This window comes from Octopus bimaculoides, chromosome 4 (genome assembly GCF_046866305.1).
Source record: "Octopus bimaculoides isolate indiv1 chromosome 4, ASM4686630v1, whole genome shotgun sequence".
Classification (NCBI taxonomy): domain Eukaryota; kingdom Metazoa; phylum Mollusca; class Cephalopoda; order Octopoda; family Octopodidae; genus Octopus; species Octopus bimaculoides.
Window position 1 is genome coordinate 2,580,860 of NC_142931.1, and position 13,385 is coordinate 2,594,244.

A 13,385-nucleotide genomic window follows, 5' to 3' on the forward strand; every position below is an offset into this window, starting at 1 on the left:
CGTATCCAATATAAATGTAAGTGCTAAAATTCGTGGATATTGTAATAACAAACATAAATGAAATGAGTGTTATAACATCTTGGTTGTGAGATTACCTATATAAACGGTGAGAGCTAAAAATTGTAGTCATTGAAATAAGAAACGGAGTAATGTAATATCTTGGTATGTAGAATACCAAATCCAAGTGGAGTAAGTGCTAAAATTGAGTTTGTTGCAGTAGAATTTACATCCCGGTTTTAATTCTACTAAATATGAATGAACTGTGTGTCTTATATCTCGGCTTTCGCAGTATGAAATATATATGTGGAACGTGTATTTTGACATGTGTTTTTTGCAGTAACACGTATAAATTGAATGAGTATTATAAGATTTCGGCTTTTACAGAACCACATAGAAGCGGAGTAAGTTTTACAACGTTTCGGTTTTACAAATACCAAATATAAACGGACCGACTGCTTTAGCATCTCAATTTTCAGTGTATCATGTATAAATGGAGGGAATGTTAACCTCCACGATTTTCGTAGTATGAAATATAAATGTAATTAGTGTTAAACATCTGGGTTTTACGGAACCAAGTATAAATGCAGGGAGTTTTATAACAGTTCGGTTTCCGCAGTACCAACTATCAATGGAGGGAAGTTATATAATCTCAGTCTTCAGAGTATCAACTGAAAATGGTTTGAGTGCTATTATAAACCGGTTCTTAAAGCTGGAGATATAAACGCATTTAGTGTTATAACGACTCGATGACTTTTATAACATCTCGCTTTCCAGAGTACAAAATATAAATCGAAGGGGTTTAAAAATATTTCGGTTTTCACACTATCAAACAGAAATATCGAACATTCTATTTTCTCTCCCTGTTTATTTCTGTGTTCCTTTCTCTGGAAGAGCGTAGGCTCGAAACGTAAAAGACGTTCTCACTTCCCGAGTGTTAAACTAATACATCTGTTTGTTGTTTACACACCCGTCTTCGTCTTTTTTTTTCGTAAATTCTCAATAAATACAGACTGTTAAATATCCCAGTTTCCGTATTCCCAAATATATATGATGTGAGTGTTTTAAAATCGTGGTTTTCGAAATACTAGACACAAACAGCACATTTTATAACATCGCGATTTTCTCAGTAAATATATATAAATGGAGTGAGTGTTATAAAATCTCATTTTTTTACTGTACGAATTGTAAATGATGTGGATGTCATGATGTCCCGGTTTTCGCAGCACCAAGTATAAATTGAGAGAATGTTATGGCATCTCGCTTTCGAAAGTTCGATGCATAAATAGAGGATCATTACATCCCGGTTTTCTCAGTACGAAATACCAATGGAGTAAATGATTTGACATCTTGGTGTCCAGGGAACCGAACATTAATCTGCTGAGTGTTGCAACATCTCGCTTTTCAATGTACGAACGATAAATTACGCGAGTTGTACCTACTTGGCTTTACGAGTATGAAAAATATATGGAGAGAGTGTTACATCGTACAGCTTTCCACAGTATTCAATATAAATGGAATGTGTCTATCAACATCTCAGCTTTCGCAATACCAAACACCAATGGAATGTTATAACATCTCTGTTTTTGCAGTATCAAATATAAGTGGTGTGAGTGTTATAACATCTTGTTTATCACAACACAATAAGAATAGGGAGTGTGTTTCATAACGATTGTTTTTTTTCACAGTAGCAAATGTATACAGAGTTAAGTATCCTCTTGCTTATCATTGGACCGAATGTGCATGTTGTGAGTGTTAGAAGCCCTTGTTTATCAGTATGAAATGTTAATGGAATGAGTTATTATCTATTGACTTTTACACTATCATATTTAAAGAGTAAGTGTGAGAACGCTGTGGTTATCACAGTACGAAATGTGTCTGGAGCGAGAGCTTAAACATTCCAAATGTGAGCGAAGTGGGAGTTGTAACCTTATTACAGTATCACATAAGTATCAAATGGGATTTAGGACCCTTTTTGTTGTCACAATACCAATTCTTGACTATGCCTTCTTATATATCACTCTGGCGGCATCCACATCATTCTCAAAACCCCGTAGACACAGGAGAATGTTTGAATTCGGCTGCAAGAACATAATTTTAGTGACAATAATTATGAACGGCGATTGTGGCCAACCTGACTGTCTCTTGATACAAACGGCGACCGTTGTCCACAAAACACGATGTGAGAAATGTTTATAGAAGACCCCGCTGGGAAATAACAAGCACAGCGATCTTTGGCCAGTTGAAATATCAACAGCATTCTTCTATGTTTCCAATGTTACTCCACCGTCAAGGCGGCGAGTTGGCGGAATCGTTAACATTCCGGATGAAATGCTTAACAGCATTTCGTCCGTCCTAATGTTCTGAGTTCAAATAACGCCGAGGTCGACTTTGCTTTTCATCCTTTCGGAGTCGATAAAAAAAAGTACCAGTTATACACTGGGGTCATTGTAATCGCCTTCCCCTTCCCCCAAAACTGCTGGCCTTGTGCCAAATATTGAAACTGATATTACTCCACCGTTTCTGGCACAAACTACTCTTTCTGATTATAGGTTAAAAATATATGTCCCGATGAAAAAAGAAAGAAAAAACCAGCATCCCAGGTGGGATTCGAACCCACGACCTCTGGATTAGAAGTCCAGCGCGCTATCCACTGCGCTACAGGGACTACACAGCTACCTCATTACTAAACTAAATATACATTATTATGTAGGCGAGTGAAAAATTACGTAATCAATCAAAAACTTTATTTGGTGACGGATAACTTTTAATTGTTCCAGTTTGTTTTGATTCCGTAAGATTGCAGACTAATTAAAAGTCAGATGGGAAGGGGGGCATCATTAAAATCTAATTAAAATCCATGAGTACAAGTGAGAGAACATAACTGTCAGTCATTTCCCGTCCTCTAATGGCGTAAAAAAAAATAATGATAAAAAACAAAAAAAGTAAGTAAAAAAAGTAGGTATTTCATTTTTATAGGAATTCGATACATGATCTCTGGATTAGAAATGTGGCGCACCAAAGCTGTCCTCCAAGAACTACACTATCTGGCTGCTGCTGCTGCTGCTGCAATTTAATATTGCTGGTTGTCTCTCATGAGATTTCAGAAGACAAATCTACAGAGAAGGACGTCTATTATGTTTAACAGAACAATGTAAGTGTTTAGGAAATTATTATTTTAAAATCTCTCAACGTGAGATATTTACTTTGGAGTAAAGATTGTTTGCCAACATAACATGGCAGTCCTGGTTCAGGACAAATGTTGCTGTAATTTAGCCCCAGGAGACATCGTTTCCAGCTGGCTATACGACACGATCTGTGTCCTTATATTTTCGAACAAGGGAATCTAGCACCCCCACTCAGCTCAAATAACCCGGAAATCACGATACACAGACATAGGGACACAGATCGTGTCGTATAGCCAGCTGTGACCATCTAATCTAATCTGTTCTTTTCTTACGGAGGACTTCTGCCTATGGTTTCAAACAGATATCGTTGCTATTTCTAGCAGGTCCCGGGACCATTCATGATTCCACGAATGTGTTACGGTTGGTGACTAAACCTAAACAGCGTATATCTATCCAATCAACAGGAAATGTCTAACTTGCAAAGTAATACTTTAGATTTGAAAGCAGATCTGCTGCTGCTGCTGATGATGATGATGTCGGTGATTTGTAAATGAGGGGAAAATTTTAAAGAAAACAGTTTTTCTCTCGCAACACAATTTTAGAAAATGAAAAAGTATATTGATGTGAGCAGGGTTTGATGTAACCTTAAACTAGGATTCCCGCCGTTGTTCAACCGAATCTGCTACTCCACTGGCCCCATTGATATTAATTCCTTTATGAGCTCCAAGGGTGGCGGATGTATTATAGAAAGATGACAAATGGAAATAAACTAATAATGATTTGAATTTTGGTTGAATTCCAGCAGTTTTGAGGGGAGGGGCTAATTGATTAGTTATCACATTCTATCAACCCCGAATGGATGAAAGGTAAAGTTGACCTAGGCAGAATTTGAACACGGAACGTAAAGAGATGAAAGAAACGCTCCTAAGTATTTTCTCAGACGCTCTGAAGATTCTGTCCGCAGTTTTTTGAGGGGAGGGGTTAGTCACTTACAACGACCCCAGTACTTGACTGGCATTTTATTTTGTCGAACCCAAAAGATAAAAAGATGGAAGGCAAAGTTGAGCTCGGCGGGGTTTGAACTCAGAATGAGGGACCGGAGGAAATGGAAGCTGTGCATTTTGTGCGACGTGCTAACGATTCTCTTGCCTTAAATTATAATAACAAAATCGTAAGGAAAGACGTGTGTGTGTGAAAAAGAGGGAGCCGCCTGAATCAATGAAAGAGCCCTTCAACTGCCACCACACCCACCTATACACATAGGCGAGGTTGTGTGGTTAGCAGCTTGCATACCAACCACATGGTTCCGGGTTCAGTCCCACTGTGTGGCACCTTGGGCAAGTGTCTTCTACTATAGCCTTGGGCCGACCAAAGCCTTGTGAGTGAATTTGGTTGACAGAAATTGAAAGAAGCCTGTCGTATACACACACACACACACACACACACACACACACACACACACACACACACACACACACACACACACACACACACACACACACACACATATATGTATATAATATTGAAGGGTAATTAGAAATATTAGAAATTTCTTCTACCAGTGGCCTAACGTGTAAAAATTTAGTCCAAATGACTTTATATTATTCCTATATATACAGTGTACACTTAAACACATAAGAAGTAATCATCATAGGATTCCCTCACGCTAGAAAGAACAGTTTTGAACTTAGCTGTTCTTTCTAGCGTGAGGGAATCCTATGATGAATACCGCTTATGTGTTTAAAAATGTACACTGTATATTTTTTGTACGAGTTACCTTTCGTCTTTAGTCGTTATATCACTGAAAATTTATTGATGCTTCCGATCTATGAGCTAATAATAATAACCATAGTTTCAAATCTTGGTACAAGGCCGGCACCACAGATATGAGAGTATTGTGACTTTCTGGTGGATGTTTTCTTGGCATTGGTTCCCTGTGCATAGGAACAAGTTTTGACTGGCTATAGGTATCGTGACGTCACTTTATTTTGATAAAGAACCTGTTTTGGTCAAATTTAGCGTTCTGCTTGGGTGACTTCCTGTAGGGACACGGTCGTTAATTTTTGGCTAATGATCATCAACCGTTCCGGTTGGTTGATTCCCTTAAGGAGTCACTGTTTGTTTTTTTTTCTGAGGCTCTGGTTCTGATCGAAGGAAAAGTTTCATTGGTCTAGTGAAAGGTGATGTCACACAAATGGTGTTTGAGAAGGTATATGATGTTATTGTATAGTAATTTAGAGTTCAGGTTTCGAAACCCTGGGGAAGGAAGGGGCTGTTGCTAAAGTTTTCGAATTATGTGTTGTATCTGGTAACTTTTTGTGGAGAAATTGAGTTTTTTCATCTTTCTAATGTGTTATTAAAGGATATTTAGCTGCAGTTTATATTTTTTAATGAACATGCTTTCCTTCTTCAATCGGAATTTGATTGAAGTGTTTCCAGTGAATTAATAGAGAGAGAAGATTTGGTATTTCGGGTTTATGTCTGTGAGGCATTGATCTAGGTGTTTGCTTACGGGAATTTTCCTGGTCGTGGGGTCCCGGATTTGTTGCCTGTGTACCGTCAGTCTGTCCCTCAACGTCAAACTAGTTTGACCTATGTAGTCTTCATCACACCCACCACATTTCAGGACATAGACTAAGTTCCTCAATGTACAGGTGAAGTGATTGTTTTATCGTGAAAATTCGACCTGACTTAATTTTATATGTTGAGCCCTCCAAGCGGTAGATGCAAGCCCCGCACTTAGGGCGGTTTCATTTCTATGACAAGTGGGGTTGTATTTTTGGTGGGTAATTTGGCACTGGTAAGTAATCTTTTTAGGGATTGCGGTTGTCTTTTACTTTTAATAATCCTTTGTGTTTCCAGTGCTTCTTTCACTCGCAGGTTATTCACAAGGAGGGGTGGTATGCTTCCATGTCCTTCGGATTGTGTGTTGATACGTAAGACAAAGTGTGTCATGGGGTTTTCTTGTATTCCGTAACTCTTGGATGTCTATCGTTTTTGCACGTTCTCTTCTGTTTTTGATTAAACTAGCCGGGTATTTTCTTTCTAGTAATGTGTTTTTAAGTTCCTGGAGTCGTTTATCTCGGGTTTCGGGATTTGGTGCAATCGTGCGAATTCTTCTTGCCAAGTTGAAAGGTATATTGATTTTAGTATGTTTTGGATGACAGGAAGAGAATAGAAGATATTATTTGAGTCTGTTGGTTTGAAGTAGATGTCAGTTTCAATTTTAGTATCTCTTTTAAAGATTAAAATGTCCCGGAAGGGTAGCTGTTTGTGGCTGTATTCCATTGTAAATCGGATACTGTGGTTAATGCTGTTAATTAAGTTTTTAAATTCTAAGGTTATGCGACCACAAAATGAAACAACCGTCCAGGAAGCATTTCCAGTTGACGAGTAAGTATTTTTGGAAGATGTCTCCAAATTTCAGTCTAGCGTGCTCGTATATTTGGATTTCCAAGTATCTCATGACAAGGTTAGTAAAAATAGGGGCTACCCTCGTTCCCATTGCAATGCCTGATTTTTGTTGAGGAAGTTGTTCTCTTGAATGAATGTTAGTCCTTCAATGATAAATTCTCCTCCAATTCGGCCAGGAATGTCATTTGGGAAATTTTCCAGCCAGAATTGTATGGCTTCTATTCCGTATTCGTGAGGAATCGAGGTGTAGAGGTTTATTACATCGAATGAAACCAGAAGGGAGTCCTTGCTGGTTTTGTTCGGGAGATAGTTTAAAAAGTCCAGGTCATTCCCTTATAAAGTTCGATGTATTTTGGAGAATAGGTTTAAGGATGACTTCAATAAAGTTACTGAGTCAGTGTGTCTCACACGAGGGACAGGCCACATCTGGTCACATTTTGAGGTCTCTTGGACGTGGAATATTTATGACTAAAGAAGTTGATTTGCTGCAAGCTTCGCTTATGGCTTTACTCTTGTGGATTTTGGGAAGTCCATAAAAGTTGCTGGTGTTGCAGTCAAATCTTGTTAAGTAATCTTTCTCCTTTTCCATTAAATTCTTTTGGAACTGATGGAGAAGAGTAGTAAATTTTGCCATTATCTTGGATTGAATAGGCGGCGAGCTGGCAGAAACGTTAGCACGCCGGGCGAAATGCTTAGCAATATTTCATCTGCTGTTACGTTCTGAGTTCAAATTCCGCCGAGGTCGACTTTGCTTTTCATCCTTTCGGGGTCGATAAATTAAGTACCAATTGCGTACTGGGGTCGATCTAATCGACTGGTCCCCTCCCCCATAATTTCAGGCCTTGTGCCTAGAGTACAAAAGATTATCTTGGATTGCCTGTAGCTGTTGATTTTTCCGTAGTAGGTATTGTCTTGACGGAGGATTAGGGAAGTGTTCATCCATGATTACTACAGCACTCCCTTCATCGGCTTCTTTTATAACTATATTATGATCCCACTTGAGATCATTAATGGTTTCCCATTCTTTTAGGCTTGTATTTGTTTTAAATTGTCGAGATGGGAGTAAATTACAGGAGTAATTGGATACCAACTCACAAAAGAAGGTGGGAATGTAGGGTCATTGGAGTAGTGAGTTTCGGTGTAGTATAATGTGGGATTTTCAATTACATGTTACACTAAATAAGGTGCTAAAAGTGGGATGATACACCGTCAGCTTTTTAGAAGTTTCCTGGTTCCAAATGACCGAGATAGTATTTATCACCGAGAAGGCGAAACCCCAACGAAGCACCGTGTCTGGTTTTTAAAATTTTCTGACATTTAAAACCTATGCTGGCTGAAAGCATCGAGAGAGACAGACAACTCAACATCTTGTAGTGTTCTGAGTTCAAATCCAATCGGTGTCGATAAAATAATGTAACACACCAAGGAGGAAATTTACTCAGACCTGACACCTGAGGAAGAGAGGAGGAAATTATTCCCAGATCAAAGACGTTGTATGAAAGTTTGCCAGACAGTACAGCCTGCTAAATATATCAAATCAGGGGGTGAGGATGGTATTAAACCAAGCGATGAATTAAATCTTCTTCGCCCACAGCAGGAATCGTTCCTCCGACATACCTCCGTACAGTTTACATCTCTCGAAATTCATAATGTGAAACTTTAGTCAGCCCCAGGAAATGGTAGAAAATATTTGCCCGAAGTGCCGCGTAATGAGTTTGAACATGAAACCTCGCAAATGTGAAGTGTATTATTTTAGTCATATAATCATGTCTGCACCCGGGATTTTTATTGCCTGAAATTGGTTACAGTTCAAATGGTGTTGGTACTAATTAAAATCTCTATCAACTCCATTCCATGACCAATCAATTATTGCCACAGTAATAGAGACATTAAGAGCTGGTGGGGTGGTGACAAAGAAGTACAGAGAACTATTATGGACAATAACAGGCGTGGGTGGGGAGACAGTACTTTATATGAGATCCTGATGTGCCCTTGAACAAAGAAAGGAATTCCTATTTCAAATATGACAAGAAAATAAATGAACTGGAGGGTGTGTGTGGTGGAGGGTCAAATTTATAGAAAGCAACTGCGTTGCAACAAGAATTTGAAGACAAAAGAATAGAAAATTTAAATGAAATTTTCAAGAATTAAAATTTGTTTCCTGACGTAAAGAAATCCCTGGTGGGATTCGAACCCACGGCCTCTGAATTAGAAGTCCAGCGCGCTATCCACTGCGCTACAGGGACATTAACGGTAACAGATTTCAAAACAAACTATAGATTGTTTTGAATATAATCTTGTCGTCTGCTTTTATTTGTAATTTATCAAGGTGAGGTCAGTGAGTACATTCTGTATGAGACTGCTATTATCTAACAACGACTTTATTTTCTGTTCGACTTTGTAAAGATTTCAAAATAGTTCCTTGAACCATGTGGCATACCACATGGTTAAAGCTGATGAGGAGGTATCTCATGGAGATGAGGACTGACTAGGACTCAACTGGATAGGTCGTCGGGGACGACCCAGGAATATACCGAGGAACGGTGAATACAGCAACGCGCTGCAACGGCGCATGCGTCCACATTTGAGATGAATTTCATTAAAGAGACAAAAACAGCAGCCATAGATTCCTTATGGAATGTTACGTTGTGGGGCTGGGTTGGAGACAGTGCTGAGGGGGAGAGAACTGGTGGAATGGTCTGAGAAAAATGTTCTTGTCCTAAAGATGTGTGTGTGTGTGTGTATGTGTGTGAGAGAGAGAGAGAAAGAGAGAGAGGGAGAGAGAGATGTAGTTGAACTGGGTGACAACTGAGTGAATACTGACCACAGAGTACCAAGGGGTAGCGTTAAACTGGACAATCAATCAAGTTGAACCACTAGCGTAGCTAGAGTGTGCGCCGCCAGGGGCAGCCCTTCACTCTACTGTCGCCGGGCTCCCACAGGAAATACATATTGCCTACAGTTGACCCCAAAATAGTGCCTTCCCCTTAACATTGCCGTCCGGGGCGGACCGCCCTTCCGTTCCCCGCTAGCTACGCTAGTGAGTTGACCACTCCAAAACAAGAACTATTCCTCCGTCATAAAGTTACCATTCATCAAATTTCATTCACAATATTTTGGATGATGCTGGGGTAGTAAATACTTGTTTAAGAAGCCGTTCAATAAGATTGAACTCAAAATTCTGTGCTTTACTTTCCTGATGACTAATTTGCAGTCGTTAATTAAGATAATGAGGGAAATAGTTACGTTTTTGGTTAGTCTGTGACTGCCTCTGAGTTTTGTTGGCATCGAAAGCGTGGAGGATATGAATCAGTTTTCGTGAGAGGTGTAAAGGAATAGACTTAAGAAATGGTCACCACCAGTTCCTTATCTGTTTAGGATTTTCCGCTAAACCAGTTGAAGGTTGGATGAGTTCCGCTTAACTGAAGTTTTATGAAGGAGGTGAAAAAAAAAAAAAATGTCATCCCTGGTGGGACTCGAACCCACGGCCTCTGGATTAGAAGTCCAGCGCGCTATCCGCTGCGCTACAGGGACTGCACTGTTACTTGATTCTAAAACCAATATATAGATTGTTGTAAGTGGTCTTTTTTTTTTGTGGTCCTCTCCTTGTATTTAAGACATGTCAATGTGAGGTCTGTGGTTATACTCTGTCTTACACCTTACTAACGGTTTCTCTCTCTCATTACGCTTTCTCATGGAGCTTTTAAACGTGGGGGAAACCAGTTTCAGCTGTAATTAGAGAGCTTATTTTGTTTAATTACAGCCGCCACCCCTCGCCATAGCATTCTTAAAACGTCTTAGAATGAAGGACGGGGGTAGGGGGTGATTTGTGAGATTAGATAATTTACTGTCTAAATTAGTATTGTTTAACAACTGCTACTGAGTAGGAATACATTGATATTAGATAGTTATAGGGGGGAAGTCATTGCACAGAAGAAGGATTGGGTCTTTAGAGAAGAAACTACAATGGCTGTTTTTTTTTAAATACTCTGTCAGTCTTGACCGAGCAGACCCATGATCAAAGTTATTCCAACCGTGCCCCTCTTGTCTAATATATACAACATATTTCTCATGTCATGTATTCTCCTATTTTAAAGAAGAGAGTGTATAATTTGCGGAATATTTAGCTACTATTTCTAGCAGTGAATTGCGGTGAAGCCTTCATTGAAAAATGAGAAATTTTTGAATAACGTTTTGAAGACGAGTGCAGAGAATGGCAGGATTTTGTTTTGTAACAACATGCTGACCTATTCGATCCTACGTCTGGAAATCTTGGGTCTGTGTCGTCTGCCATAGCCTCGAGTTAACCATATTCTGAGTTAGTGCATCTAACGTTACATATATTATATATAAATTGTATATGTAAGGGACGACCGTGCGAACTCATAAAAGGAGAAATGGTGACGAATGGTAAAACAGAGGACTCCTTTTATTTAAACGCGTCACACGGTCGAATAATATATCGAAGATGATATACATGATATGTTATGCGACGATAACATAGATGACCAGTAATGAAAGACCACAACTATATAAGATGAATAACAGAGATATTTATTGTAGCGTTAAAGATGTATGTCTGTGTGAGAGTGTGAATGCGACATATAATAACATAATCAAAGACAGGCCGTCGTACAAAGAAAAGTGTGTATGTGAGTGATACATGTGTGTATAAGTGTTTACAGCAGATAGAAGGAGAGTCAATAACACGTGAGCAATTATACCAGTTCTTGGGTACACAATAATATGAATCTGTATGTGAGGTGAGTTGGCTGAGTGTGGCAGAGCTGATCACTAGTTGTGATGTCGTGGCATCGATGCCGGGCCGTGATTCTTGTTATACAGATGTTCGTCGCTGACTGAGAACTCTTGTCTGTTTATTTATCGTGGTGAAGCTGAGTCACCTAACAGAATCGAAAAGAGAGATGTGCCGCGGAGGTTTAGTTTGGTGTACATAGAAAGTCGTGTTGACGCTGGTGGTGTAGAGGCTGCTTGGTAGTAATCGTGTTGGTCATGACGATGTTGCTGGTTAGTAGTCATAGACTCTTGTTGCTGATGTGGCGACGGCGGTGGTCATCGTTGGCTGGACGAATCTGTTGAAGTGGTCGCTGGAACTGCTGCTGCTGTCGTGTGGTACACGGAACAGTTCTCAAAGAGAAACTGGACCGAGACAAATTTGTTGGGTATGAGTTAAAGCTATTTATAACAAACTATTGGCTCCCGATGGCTTCAGTTTAATACTCTATCACGTGACCTTATTAGGGGCTGTGATTGGTCAGTTTGCGTTCTGGCGGGAACGGTTCGAAGAAGTTGCCGATTCGAATAATAATCAGTCACGTGATGACAAGGAATGGGTTCTCTACTACGCTCGCATTTATTTATATTTAAATGAGAAGATTGTATGTAATGGCGATAGTAGTTTGTATCTAATGGCGGGAGGTAGTTTCACTACATATATATATATATTAAACGATATATAGATATATTATATATATTGTATGTATATTAAGCGATACGTTTATATAATTTCAATAAAATATATACCAGTAAATTCGTTTACTGTGAGGTGTTGGGTAAATATTTGAAGAATTGATTTGCTTCAGGCTGTTCTGAAAATGGCGATTGAAGAAACAGCCAGAAACATTTGCAATGTCATGCATGTAGTTTGTCAAATGTGACTCTCGGAGTATAAGCAGAGTAAAATGTCGTCCTTCGGGAAGTAAATTAACATCTCAAGAGCTGCAGAATGCATCGTGTTGTTACTGAATATTTTGTACAACTGACGCTGTCCAATGCAGAGGAATAGATTAATGTAACCTAGAACAGACAATAAAGGAAACAACACGCTATTGCTGAATCGCTCGTCGAGCCGAGTGTCACAATGGGAACGTACTGGGCACATAGCCGAGGGGCAGGGAGATCGAAAGCACACTCTGTGAAGAAATGGATACTAGTTTTGGTATTCATACATCGTAACAGAGTCTACCTACAAAGGTGGCTACAAATTATATTACGTCATAGAACTTTATAGAGGGTCAAGGAAGCATCGGCTGACGGAGATACACTATGACCCGAGTGGTGTAGTGGACAACGATGACAACAACAGGACTTTTCTTTGAATGTATACGATATAAAGGATACATTGCCATGGCCGGAGCGTCATTGTGTTATTTCCTGTTATACCGAGTTACTAAAGGCAAGCAAGATGTTAAGAAGTGAAGAATAATACACCTTTTTACGCAGTTTTGGTTTATTATTTTACCTTCATTTTAATAAAGTATATACTCTTTTACTCTTTTACTTGTTTCAGTCATTTTGACTGCGGCTATGCTGGAGAACCGTCTTATAGTCGAGCAAGGACTTATTCTTTGCAAGCCTAGTACTTATTCTATCGGTCTCTTTTGCCGAACTGCTAGGTTACGGGGACGTAAACACACCAGCATCGGTTGCCAAGCGCTGTAGGGGGGATACACACAGACACACAAACATATACACACACATACATATACATATACGTACATATACGGCGGGCTTCTATCAGTTTCCGTCTACCAAATCCACTCACAAAGCTTTGGTTGGTCCGAGGCTATAGTAGAAGGCACTTTCCCAAGGTGCCACGCAGTGGGACTGAACCCGGGACCATCTATGTACGTATATTTATATATATGTATGTCTATATATATGTACACACACACACACACACACACACACACACACATACCAGCCTTGAAGCTGCCCTTCGGGCGGCATTCCAGCTAGCTCCTGCGGAGAGCACCTTTAAGGCATTCATCCCCACTATCGCGACGCTTCTCGGCCCTCTACTCTTGTGTAATGAAATTTATTTCT

The 13,385-nt window shown here is 39.6% G+C and overlaps 3 non-coding genes across 3 annotated transcripts; all 3 read right to left on the reverse strand.

The window, feature by feature from the left end:
* Window positions 1–2,592: 2,592 nt before the first annotated feature.
* Window positions 2,593–2,665, reverse strand: Trnar-ucu (transfer RNA arginine (anticodon UCU)). Its single transcript has one exon. It is a non-coding gene; the product is annotated as a tRNA-Arg (tRNA).
* A 6,047-nt stretch (window positions 2,666–8,712) lies between these two features.
* On the reverse strand, window positions 8,713–8,785 carry Trnar-ucu (transfer RNA arginine (anticodon UCU)). The gene has a single exon. It is a non-coding gene; the product is annotated as a tRNA-Arg (tRNA).
* Window positions 8,786–10,000: 1,215 nt separating this feature from the next.
* Window positions 10,001–10,073, reverse strand: Trnar-ucu (transfer RNA arginine (anticodon UCU)). Its single transcript has one exon. It is a non-coding gene; the product is annotated as a tRNA-Arg (tRNA).
* Window positions 10,074–13,385: the final 3,312 nt, after the last annotated feature.